Genomic DNA, 13071 nt, shown 5'->3' on the forward strand with positions numbered 1-13071 from the left:
GATCGTGTATCTTAAAGTAAATTATTTGCTTCAGGAAAAATTCCCTAGCTGCTTGAATATGAGCCGAAATAGCTCAGTTGGGAGAGCGTAAGACTGAAGATCTAAAGAACCCTGGTTCGATCCCGAGTTTCGGCAATATGAAAGCTCTTTGGGTCGTGTAGCTTAAAGTAAATTATTTGCTTCAGGAAATTTTCCCTTGTTGCATGAATGAGATCCGAAATAGCTCAGTTAGGAGAGCCTTAGACTGAAGATCTAAAGGTCCCTGGTTCGATCCCGGGTTTCGGCAACAAGAGAGGTTTTTGTATCGTGTATCTTAAAGTAAAGTATTTGCTTCAGGAAAATCTCCCTGGTTGCATAAAGGAGAGCCGAAATAGCTCAGTTAGGAGAGCGTTAGACTGAAGATCTAAAGGTCTCTGGTTCGATCCCGGGTTTCGGCAATATGAAATCATTTTGGGTCGTGTGCATTAAAGTAAATTGTTTTCTAAAGGAATGTTTCCCTGGTTACATGAAAGAGAGCTGAAATAGCTCAGTTGGGAAAGCGTTAGACTGAAGATCTAAAGGTCCCTGGTTCGATCCCGGGTTTCGGCAACACGAGAGCTTTTTGGGTCGTGTATCTTAAAGTAAATTATTTTCTTCGGGAAAAATTCCCTGTTTGCATTAGGGAGAGCCGAAATAGCTCAGTTGGGAGAGCGTTAGACTGAAGATCTGAAGGTCCCTGGTTCGATCCCGGGTTTCGGCAACAAGAGTGCTTTTTTGGTCGTGTATCTTAACGTAAACTATTTGCTTCAGTAAAGTTTTCCTGTTTGCGTGAAAGAGAGCTGAAATAGCTCAGTTGGGAAAGCGTTAGACTGAAGATCTAAAGGTCCCTGGTTCGATCCCGGGTTTCGGCAACACGAGAGCTTTTTGGGTCGTGTATCTTAAAGTAAATTATTTTCTTCAGGAAAAATTCCCTGTTTGCATTAGGGAGAGCCAAAATAGCTCAGTTGGGAGAGCGTTAGACTGAAGATCTAAAGGTCCCTGGTTCGATCCCGGGTTCAGGCAACACGAGTGCTTTTTGGGTCGTGTATCTTTAAGTAAATTATTTGCTTCAGTAAAGTTTCCCTGTTTGCATGAACAAGAGCCGAAATAGTTCAGTTGGGAGAGCGTTAGACTGAAGATCTAAAGGTCCCTGGTTCGATCCCGGGTTTCGGCAATATGAAAGCTTTTTGGATCGTGTATCTTAAAGTAAATTATTTGCTTCTGAAAAGTTTCCCTGGTTGCATGAAAGAGAGCCGATATAGATCAGTTGGGAGAGCGTTAGACTGAAGATCAAAGGTCCCTGGTTCGATGCCGGGTTTCGGCAATATGAAAGCTTTTTTGGATCGTGTATCTTAAAGTAAAGTATTTGCTTCAGGAAAATTTCCCTTGATGCATGAAAGAGAACCGAAATACCTCAGTTAGGAAAGCGTTAGACTGAAGATCTAAAGGTCCCTGGTTCGATCCCGGGTTTCGGCAACAAGAGAGGTTTTTGGATCGTGTATCTTAAAGTAAATTATTTGCTTCAGGAAAAATTCCCTAGCTGCTTGAATATGAGCCGAAATAGCTCAGTTGGGAGAGCGTAAGACTGAAGATCTAAAGAACCCTGGTTCGATCCCGAGTTTCGGCAATATGAAAGCTCTTTGGGTCGTGTAGCTTAAAGTAAATTATTTGCTTCAGGAAATTTTCCCTTGTTGCATGAATGAGATCCGAAATAGCTCAGTTAGGAGAGCCTTAGACTGAAGATCTAAAGGTCCCTGGTTCGATCCCGGGTTTCGGCAACAAGAGAGGTTTTTGTATCGTGTATCTTAAAGTAAAGTATTTGCTTCAGGAAAATCTCCCTGGTTGCATAAAGGAGAGCCGAAATAGCTCAGTTAGGAGAGCGTTAGACTGAAGATCTAAAGGTCTCTGGTTCGATCCCGGGTTTCGGCAATATGAAATCATTTTGGGTCGTGTGCATTAAAGTAAATTGTTTTCTAAAGGAATGTTTCCCTGGTTACATGAAAGAGAGCTGAAATAGCTCAGTTGGGAAAGCGTTAGACTGAAGATCTAAAGGTCCCTGGTTCGATCCCGGGTTTCGGCAACACGAGAGCTTTTTGGGTCGTGTATCTTAAAGTAAATTATTTTCTTCGGGAAAAATTCCCTGTTTGCATTAGGGAGAGCCGAAATAGCTCAGTTGGGAGAGCGTTAGACTGAAGATCTGAAGGTCCCTGGTTCGATCCCGGGTTTCGGCAACAAGAGTGCTTTTTTGGTCGTGTATCTTAACGTAAACTATTTGCTTCAGTAAAGTTTTCCTGTTTGCGTGAAAGAGAGCTGAAATAGCTCAGTTGGGAAAGCGTTAGACTGAAGATCTAAAGGTCCCTGGTTCGATCCCGGGTTTCGGCAACACGAGAGCTTTTTGGGTCGTGTATCTTAAAGTAAATTATTTTCTTCAGGAAAAATTCCCTGTTTGCATTAGGGAGAGCCAAAATAGCTCAGTTGGGAGAGCGTTAGACTGAAGATCTAAAGGTCCCTGGTTCGATCCCGGGTTCCGGCAACACGAGTGCTTTTTGGGTCGTGTATCTTTAAGTAAATTATTTGCTTCAGTAAAGTTTCCCTGTTTGCATGAACAAGAGCCGAAATAGTTCAGTTGGGAGAGCGTTAGACTGAAGATCTAAAGGTCCCTGGTTCGATCCCGGGTTCCGGCAACACGAGTGCTTTTTGGGTCGTGTATCTTTAAGTAAATTATTTGCTTCAGTAAAGTTTCCCTGTTTGCATGAACAAGAGCCGAAATAGTTCAGTTGGGAGAGCGTTAGACTGAAGATCTAAAGGTCCCTGGTTCGATCCTGAGTTTCGGCAATAAGAAAGCAGAGAGTAGGGGTGACGGTATTAACCCTAATATTTTACCCCCCTTCTTTCCCCCCTTTCAGGGGGGGGGTAAAATTTTTTGGTTTATACCTTCACCCTTTAGGGGATGGGAGGGGGGAGTTGATGATGTCACGTGGTGTTTGGGGGGAGGAAATTGATGACGTCACGTGATGGTTTTGGCGGGAAATTTGAATTGTTGCGGCACCTGGTGGTGGTTTTCTTGATGACGTCACGGCTAATTTTTGATGACGTCACGTGGCTGATACCTGTAGGGATAGGCTTATGCAAGGTTATTCTAGGCTTATTATTATTACCATCAGATTGGAAATTTGAATTGTTTAGCCACCTGGTGGTGGTTTTCTTGATGACGTCACGGCTAATTTTTTTTATGACGTCACGTGGCTGGTACCTGTAGGGAAGGGCTTATGCTATTGTATTCTTATGCTGTTGTAGATCCTGGTTGGTATATGGCATATCAGATCCTGCAGGATAGGTTTATGCTAGGTTATTCTAGGCTTATTATTATTACGAATCGGTTTTTTAGTCAAAAACTTTTAATGAACACAATCAATTCCAATTAATTAATTCGCGAATGTTCGCGTCGTTATTTAAGCAAATGTTGAATAAATTATAAAATTGTAGCTTACGCGTCAAGTTTCTGTCACGAAGTAAGATACAAAAATCTTCGAAACTGCTCAAAGGAACTATACACGCTGTTAGGAAATTTTTTACACGGTGATAATCATTGTAGGACGTATTACTGCGATTTATAAAAAAATTCTGATATATATCATTCATGCGTTTTGCAATAGCTTCGTACATGCATTTAATAACTTCGGCTTGATCATTCAAAAGGTTGAAGTGAATTTTCATAAAACTAAATTTCTCGTTCAGTTTCCCTGCTTCGGCCTTTGTTAGAGTGAAGACGCTACCATCCTCGAATACTATAGCCCCCTCCATAACGGTTATTTTTATATTCAAGTTTAGGTAACGATAATTACCCCAGTCGCCAGTTTCCATAGCTGAATATATCTCCGTCCACTCCTCCATAAATTCGTTCAAAACGTCTTCCGAGATTGCTAGAATTGTTCCGTCCTTCTTTGTCAAAAGTAAGCTTGGCACGTATCCAGTTACCCCGAAAACGGCATAACATTCATTACTTAGTCTAACACGGGCGTTCACGCGGTAATCTCTGATCTTGGTGGGCATTCTTACGGCAGGTCTTTACGGGTTAAAAGCTGAGGACTGAATGATCTTTATCGCGAGATTTTCTTGAGTGCGGGGTTGGTAATTAGCCTGAGGATATATTGACTGGTGCTTTTCTTTTTTATTGCCCTTTATTGGCCAGGTGGTTGAGGACCATAAAAGGGGGCGTGGCTAAACCAGTTGTATTGTTATCAATGGAATCTGAGTGATTTATGTCTCACACAAACGTGTTAAGACATTCCATCGGCTTTTTATTTATACGTAATATTTATACGTAACATCGTAAAAGGGACAGAACTTGAACAAAAGAATTTATCCCCATCCGTTTTTATTTTTACTATAAAGACGTGTTTTAATGGGTTTAGGGGCATGGTCGAATCAGTTGTATTGTTAGGAATGGAATCTATTTTCGGATTTATTGCTTTGTTAGTTGGCGATTCTTCCGACCACGAAACATTTAATTGTTTCCCGGTGTTTGCCCCGAAGGCAATATCCTGACGGTCCGGTCCCGATTCGCCGCTTTTCATTTCGCCGCCAAGAAGTTCCGATTCGCCGCTTTTCATTTCGCCGCCAAACGGGATTCATTTCGCCGACTTATTAAGATGAGATTTTCTAATATGCCATATTCATAAAAAAACTTTATTTTGACATAAATGTAAAACCAAAGCTTGAGTGTAATGGAAAAAGCAGCCTATCCTTGAAGCAGTTGGAAATTTCACAGAAATAGCGTTCAGTATAGAAATTTCAAAATCCAGTTGAAACTTCTTCGGGGCGAATGTTAGAGTAGTGATGTTTTAGCTTCGATTAAATCAAACATTTTAACGTACGTGCTTGACTTTTTATCCGGAAGAAGCGCAAATAAACAGGGAAACATCACGCCATTTATATCGCAGTGGATGGTATATAGTTGGCTAAATAACTCGGGAACGGATTTGAAAGTACCATCCATGAACAATGTATTTGCATCGCAGACCTTTCGAAGCACGGTATCAGTCCCGAAAATAATTTTGCGTTTTTCACGGTAAATAGTTGATTTAATACTGTTGTATGAAACCGTGGCGGCTTCACGAACTGCAGCTGCTTCTTCGTCTCCAGATTGTGAATACCCTGCTCGCGATGTCTCAATCAACTCAACCCTAGTTTGAGAAGCCATTTGAGACGCGATATCAAGCACGATATTCTTATTCCCTACTTCTTAAAAAATTAAAGTCTATTTAATTAGGCCTAGTATAAAGTAAAAAGAGGCCCGAACAATAATCACAAAAAAGCGGCGAAATGCGACGGCTCCGAAATGAAGTGGCGGCGAAATGGATGGGCGGCGAACTGAGACTTTTTTGGAGGCGAATTGGCGCGGCGGCGAAATGAATAGCGGCGAATCGGGACCAAACCATCCTGACAAGTCTCAACATGTTTAAGATATTTTTTGTTGCGTTACCAGAAATTAAAGTAATAAGCTTATGGTAGGTTTATTCTATGGTAGATCGTGAAAGATAGGCTTATGCTAGGTTATTCTATGGTAGTTGCTAGTAGGTTTATACTAAATTAGAGCTTGAAACATGGACTTTTGCTAGGTTTATTCTTGGTAAATGCTGAAAAGTATAGTCTTATGCTAGGTTATTCTATGGTAGATCCTGTTAGGTTTATACTATACTAGTTCTTGAACTACAGGCTTATGCTAAGTTATTCTATGATAGATCCTGAAACACTGGCTTATGCTAGGTTATTCTAGTTGTATAGGCGGAAGAATCAGAAATTGTATTAGGTTTAGAACATTTAATCAGCAAGAAAGATTTTTCATAGAAATATTACTACAGTTTTTTTCATACGAATACTACTAAAATACCCATGAATATTGAATAAAATACTGGCATTTATATAATACTACCTTACAAACAATTTTACCATGCACAAGTGGCTTATTAGAAACTAATACCGATTTTCTATACGAATAATACTTAATTACACGTGATTTATATAAAATACATGCAAAAGTTATAGCTGATTACTACTAAAATACACATGAATATTGAATAAAATACTGGCATTTATATAATACTACCTAAAAAACACCAATTTTACCCTGCACAAGTGGCTTATTAGAAACTAAAACTGAACTTATTACAAACAATACTAAATTACACGTGATTTATATAAACTACATGCAAAAGTTATAGCTGACTACTACTAAAATACAGATGAATATTGAATAAAATACTGGCATTTATATAATACTACCTTAAAAAACACCAATTTTACCCTGCACAAGTGGCTTATTAGAAACTAATACTAAATTTCATACGAATAATACTAAATTACACGTGATTTATATAAACTGCATGCAAAAGTTATAGCTGATTACTACTAAAATACACATGAATATTGAATAAAATACTGGCATTTATATAATACTACCTTAAAAAACACCAATTTTACCATGCACAAGTGGTATTAGAAATTAATACTGAATTTCATACGAATAATACTAAAGTACACATGAATATCGACTAAAAGATCGGTAAGTTTTTTAGCGTAATAAGTAATATTCCGGTATATTTCATTCATCTGACCACATCTCTTTCGGTATGGCCGAAAATGTTCATGAAAACCTCAAAAAACTATGGTATGCCCCCCATGCCACGTACGGCTCATCTACACTGCCCTCATTGTGCTGGGACTTTAAAAGACGTGCCTGACTGCGGCCAATTAAATTATTTCTGCACATCACGTGACTGTGCGCAATTCAGACGTTGTGTTTTAGTTCAATCTAAAAACCTTATCCGTATGTCGACCCATAAAGAGCGAAGACATCTTCTTGACGAGCGAAACTTTTGTACACTGTGCGGTGAGTTTAAATACCGGATTAAGGACTTGTGCCCGTGTTACAAAAGGACAGATGATTCACCAGAGATTTAAATCAGGTACGGCAGTGACTTTCGAGATGAAATAGAATTGTGGAAGCATCATAGTTCAACTTTTGCTTCATAAAAAAAGGGTATGTTTCACTTTGCATCATAACAATGTTTGTACTTTAGTCGATATTCATGTGTACTTTAGTATTATTCGTATGAAATTCAGTATTAATTTCTAATAACCCACTTGTGCATGGTAAAATTGGTGTTTTTTAAGGTAGTATTATATAAATGCCAGTATTTTATTCAATATTCATGTGTATTTTAGTTGTAATCAGCTATAACTTTTGCATGTATTTTATATAAATCACGTGTAAATTAGTATTATTCATATAAAATTCAGTATTAGTTTCTAATAAGCCACTTGTGCAGGGTAAAATTGGTGTTTTTTAAGGTAGTATTATATAAATGCCAGTATTTTATTCAATATTCATCTGTATTTTAGTAGTAGTCAGCCATAACTTTTGCATGTAGTTAATATAAATCACGTGTAATTTAGTATTGTTTGTAATAAGTTCAGTATTAGTTTCTAATAAGCCACTTGTGCAGGTTAAAATTGGTGTTTTTTAGGTTGTATTATATAAATGCCAGTATTTTATTCAATATTCATGTGTATTTTAGTAGTAATCAGCTATAACTTTTGCATGTATTTTATATAAATCACGTGTAATTTAGTATTATTCGTATAGAAAATCGGTATTAGTTTCAAATAAGCCACTTGTGCATGGTAAAATTGGTGTTTTTAAGGTAGTATTATATAAATGCCAGTATTTTATTCAATATTCATGGGTATTTTAGTAGTATTCGTATGAAAAAAACTGTAGTAATATTTCTATGAAAAATCTTTCTTGCTCATTAAATGTTCTAAACCTAATACAATTTCTGATTCTTCCGCCTATACAACTAGAATAACCTAGCATAAGCCAGTGTTTCAGGATCTATCATAGAATAACTTAGCATAAGCCTGTGGTTCAAGAACTAGTATAGTATAAACCTACCAGGATCTACCATAGAATAACCTAGCATAAGACTATATTTTTCAGCATTTACCAAGAATAAACCTAGCAAAAGTCCATGTTTCAAGCTCTAATATAGTATAAACCTACTAGGAACTACCATAGAAAAACCTAGCATAAGCCTATCTTTCACGATCTACCATAGAATAAACCTACCATAAGCTTATTACTTTAATTTCGGGTAACACAACAAAAAATATCTTAAACATGTTGAGACTTGTCAGGATATTGCCTTCGGGGCAAACACCGGGAAACAATTAAATGTTTCGTGGTCGGAAGAGTCGCCAACTAACAAAGCAGTAAATCCGAAAATATATTCCATTCATAACAATACAACTGATTCGACCATGCCCCTAAACCCATTAAAACACGTCTTTATAGTAAAAATAAAAACGGATGGGGATAAATTCTTTTGTTCAAGTTCTGTCCCTTTTTATGGCCATAGACCAGTCTGAACGATGGTACGTATAAATATTACGTATAAATAAAAAGCCGATGGAATGTCTTAACACGTTTGTGTGGGACATAAATCACTCAGATTCCATTGATAACAATACAACTGGTTTAGCCACGCCCCCTTTTATGGTCCTCAACCACCTGGCCAATAAAGGGCAATAAAAAAAGAATAGCACCAGTCAATATATCCTCAGGCTAATTACCAACCCCGCACTCAAGAAAATCTCGCGATAAAGATCATTCAGTCCTCAGCTTTTAACCCGTAAAGACCTGCCGTAAGAATGCCCACCAAGATCAGAGATTACCGCGTGAAAGCCCGTGTTTGACTAAGTAATGAATGTTATGCCGTTTTCGGGGTAACTTGATACGTGCCTAGCTTACTTTTGACAAAGAAGGACGGAACAATTCTAGCAATCTCGGAAGACGTTTTGAAGGAATTTATGGAGGAGTGGACGGAGATATATTCAGCTATGGAAACTGGCGACTGGGGTAATTATCGTTACCTAAACTTGAAAATAAAAATAACCGTTATGGAGGGGGCTATAGTATTCGAGGATGGTAGCGTCTTCACTCTAACAAAGGCCGAAGCAGGGAAACTGAACGAGAAATTTAGTTTTATGAAATTTCACTTCAACCTTTTAAATGATCAAGCCGAAGTTATTAAATGCATGTACGAAGCTATTGCAAAACGCATGAATGATATATATCAGAATTTTTTTATAAATCGCAGTAATACGTCCTACAATGATTATCACCGTGTAAAAAATTTCCTAACAGCGTGTATAGTTCCTTTGAGCAGTTTCGAAGATTTTTGTATCTTACTTCGTGACAGAAACTTGACGCGTAAGCTACAATTTTATAATTTATTCAACATTTGCTTAAATAACGACGCGTACATTACCTTATACCCCAGCTCCCTAAGCCTCTTATTACAGTTCAAAGTATCAGTATAGCGGGAGTGTAAAGTTTGGGTGACGTCACCGTGCAAAACAAGGTCTCTGTTAACCGGGAAACAGGCTCTGCACCCGTGCCAAAAACAACCTTGGAATTGGTAGACGAACTTTTGATCTGCGCCAAGATCGTCTACTAGAAGCCCGTCGACTTTAATGTTCAAAATTTTAGGTTCGAAACCGTTAAAAGCCGACTTAATTATGACCCCGGGCTTATGGGCTTCCCACCTCAGCCACTCGATGGCTACTTTAGATTGAGGGTCTTTCATTCTATAGCCGTGAGGTGGAACAATTCCAATTGAATTTGGCGCTAGGTGGTCCTTCCTGAAAACGGCGTTGCAAAGCCCGGAAATTGTCACGGCAGTGTTAAAAGGGTTAACGTCCGCAATCTTCTCAAAAATCTCCCTGTACTTTAAGCACCCCTCTCTTAAAATCCTAACTTCCAAACGGCAATAATGTATCAACTCTTCAACATAGTTGAAACCTTTTTTGGCTTCAACTTGATCGTTGTACCATGAAATTAAAACCGAACGTTGTTTTTCGGTTAGCCTGTCTGGCGCGTAAGATCCTAAAAGAGGCATGCTTTCCCTCAAGACATAATTTGTACTCGTAGGATCTTTTGGATCAAACACGTGTTCGGGAAGAGCAAGTGCGGGAAATGTCCCTTATTTAAATTAGGGTCTAAGCCAAAAGTGGATACAAAGCTAGATAAGGGGGATGGGATGAAATTTAAACTATCTATAAATGTCAAATTCTCATATCGAATTTGCATAATCTTCGTTCCCGTCATTATCACTTGAGGGCGCCATGCTTTGATGGCTAACATGGCTTTGTACAGAAATTGTAAATCGTACCCCTTCGCATTATGGGCTATAACCGTTATTTTGGGAGAATTGTGGAATTGTTGAAGATAATTTAAAAATCCAGAACAGGATCATTCCCGAGAAACACCCGTTCTCGGGGGCTTAGGTGGCGCAAGTAAATTGATCAGATTTTTCGAGAATGCATTGATCACAGATTTTTTGAGTAATACATAAGATAGGAGTGTGTAGGAAAGCATTAGGGTTTGAAGGATCTGGGGTATTTTGAACACATTCGAGATCATAAAAGATAGTAACCGAAGGATGGGTCTTAGCTTTTTTAGCCGCAGGGTGGGCTTTAGAGTCGGTAACCTGCATGAAACAATAGTGGGGGTGTGGGTTGAATTTATTACAGATGACGCAATAGACTTCCCCGCAGTTGTGAGGTGACTTGCGTTTCCCCATATCTATTGTTTTTGCGCAACGGGGGCAATTAAAAACCCTTTGACAGACTGATAGGGTTTTGCTTCCACTAGCCTTTTGGGCGTCAAAGCATTCTTGCCCCCTAAAGTCGCGATGACAGGTCCCGCATCTTATTTCCACCCCCTCGCAATCTTCGGCCCTTTGACAGGAATAACAATACTTGTTACAGGCGTGCAAGGTTAAATGGTTATACCCCTCCAGGCACCTCTCGCAGAAATAATGAAAATGGAAGAGAGGGCTAGGTTTGGTGATGACGTCAAAATGATTTTGATAGTTAAAAAGGTATAGCCGCGGCTTTGGATTACCATCGGCACCGCGAATAAAATCTGGTTTCCCGAAAATACGGTAGGGGACGTTTGCTCTAACAGTAAAAACTATAATTTGGTAATCAGACAAATACGCTTGAAATCTAGGTAGATCACCCGCCCCCGCGCATGCGTCCAATGGTATTTCCGCTGCCACGGCTAATTCCTCCGCCATCTTCCTAAGCCTCTCTCCTGCCTTTTTCCTAATATCAGGGCGACATAGGGCTTTGAAATCTGCCTCGAGGCTTTTGTCAAGGGGATGCATTGTATGATCCCTGTGCATTTTAGCCAAAATTAGAGCACGTGGGAGGCATAGCTGATCGTTATTTTTAATTTGTATAATGCATTTCTTCTCCCTGGCAAAAGTCTCGAAGCTACAGATTCCAATAGCCTTGCATCGGTAGGCGCCTTGGGGCAATCTCACACGCTGTATGGTTATTCCTATAGGACCGAGAAAAAACTTGGATCCCCCTTCAGAATTATAGGCTTTATCAGCCACTACTTCTAGTATCAATCCAATATCTATTTGATCCCTTCTTCTAAAACTAAAGTCTGCGGTTTGAATGCCTGGATTATTAATGCTTGTCATCGAAATTGCAATCATGTCATCGGGTAAACAATCGTCCAAAACGTATTCTAGGAAGTCGCTTACAGATTCGACGATATTATTGTTAAACTGTACTTCCATTTCCCATCCATCAAGAATAAAATTGGGGAAGGACACTACCCCGCTAGAAATCCCGTTTACACCTGGTGGTGCAACTAGCGGAGATGGGGTGGAGGTGGAGGAGTAAGAACCCCACCCCTACCTGTCCTTCCCCTTCATCCATTGACTCATGTTGAGATGGACATATGGGGGGAGTACAATAACCGTCTAAGAAAGAAACATCGTCGTTTTGAAACGCCTCTTCCAGAGGCGATAAAGGAGGAGAAGGGTTATTGTTGGCCCCAGACTGCGGGGTAATGTTAAACATAGACCGAGGGGTCGCATAGTTTGCCAAGAACGTGTCATCAGCATTTAAAAAGGCTATTTCTAACGAGTCTGGAAAGTCGACTAAAAAACTATCATCTTCAATAGGGAGTTCAATTTCTACATTAGAGTTGGCTATTGCGATAATTTAAAAATACAAATACCTCAAAATACTAATAATAAATCTGAATAACCTTAAACAATAATACTAAAACACAAAAATATACTAAAATACTAAAACAATAAAATACTAAAATACTAATGCTAAAACAATAAAACAGTAATGTACTTATAAAAAACTAAATTGAAAGTACTTATAAAAAATTGAGAGTACTTATAAAAAATTGAGAGTACTTATAAAAAATTGAGAGTACTTATAAAAAATTGAAAGTACTTATAAAAAAATGAAAATACTTATAAAAAATTGAAAATACTTTTAAAAAATTGAAAATACTTATAAAAATACTAAAACACTTGTAAAAACTAAGTTAAAGTACTAAAACACTTGTAAAATACTTATAAAAAAATTTAAAATACTAAAACACGTATAAAAACTAAGTTAAAAATACTAAAGCACTATGATATGGGCACGGAAAAACTCGCAAGTTTTGTTTGGGATCAGAAGATTTCTTGGCTTGCATCGACAGCGGTCAGAAGTATACTGATGAGTAGCCTAGAGTGATCCGCCCTTTTATACTTTCGTGATACAATTAGAAAAAAAAATAGATACTCCTCAATGTCATAAACATGTCTTAACACGTTTGGGCTAGTCATGAAAAACTCTAAATATAAATGCAATTGATAACAATACAATTGTTTCGACCACGCCCCCTTTTAAGGTACTAAAGCACCTGGTGTCGGGTCCAATTAAAGAATTGACAAAATAAATTATTTTGTTCAAGTTCAGCCCCCTTTTATGGCCATAGATCTCTTGGAATGACCCAAAAGGACAAAGGGAATAGATGCTATTGTTCAAGTTCCCCCCCTTTTCAAGGTCATAAACCAACCTGTGGGGTGTTTCAATTAAAGAAAAATAAATTCCCATGCATCTCAGGGACCCGAGGTCATTCCCCCCCATCCCTAAAAGCCATAAATAATTTTGAGGAACTCTCAA

General features: G+C 38.5%; 4 non-coding genes across 4 annotated transcripts; all 4 read left to right on the plus strand.

The window, feature by feature from the left end:
• Positions 1–666: 666 nt before the first annotated feature.
• Positions 667–739, plus strand: TRNAF-GAA (transfer RNA phenylalanine (anticodon GAA)). Its single transcript has one exon. It is a non-coding gene; the product is annotated as a tRNA-Phe (tRNA).
• Positions 740–1119: 380 nt separating this feature from the next.
• TRNAF-GAA (transfer RNA phenylalanine (anticodon GAA)) lies at positions 1120–1192 on the plus strand. Its single transcript has one exon. It is a non-coding gene; the product is annotated as a tRNA-Phe (tRNA).
• A 984-nt stretch (positions 1193–2176) lies between these two features.
• Positions 2177–2249, plus strand: TRNAF-GAA (transfer RNA phenylalanine (anticodon GAA)). The gene has a single exon. It is a non-coding gene; the product is annotated as a tRNA-Phe (tRNA).
• Positions 2250–2478: 229 nt separating this feature from the next.
• Positions 2479–2551, plus strand: TRNAF-GAA (transfer RNA phenylalanine (anticodon GAA)). The gene has a single exon. It is a non-coding gene; the product is annotated as a tRNA-Phe (tRNA).
• Positions 2552–13071: the final 10520 nt, after the last annotated feature.

This window comes from Phalangium opilio, unplaced genomic scaffold (genome assembly GCF_054372755.1).
Source record: "Phalangium opilio isolate 3A_F unplaced genomic scaffold, DU_Popi_V2 ptg000038l_1, whole genome shotgun sequence".
Classification (NCBI taxonomy): domain Eukaryota; kingdom Metazoa; phylum Arthropoda; class Arachnida; order Opiliones; family Phalangiidae; genus Phalangium; species Phalangium opilio.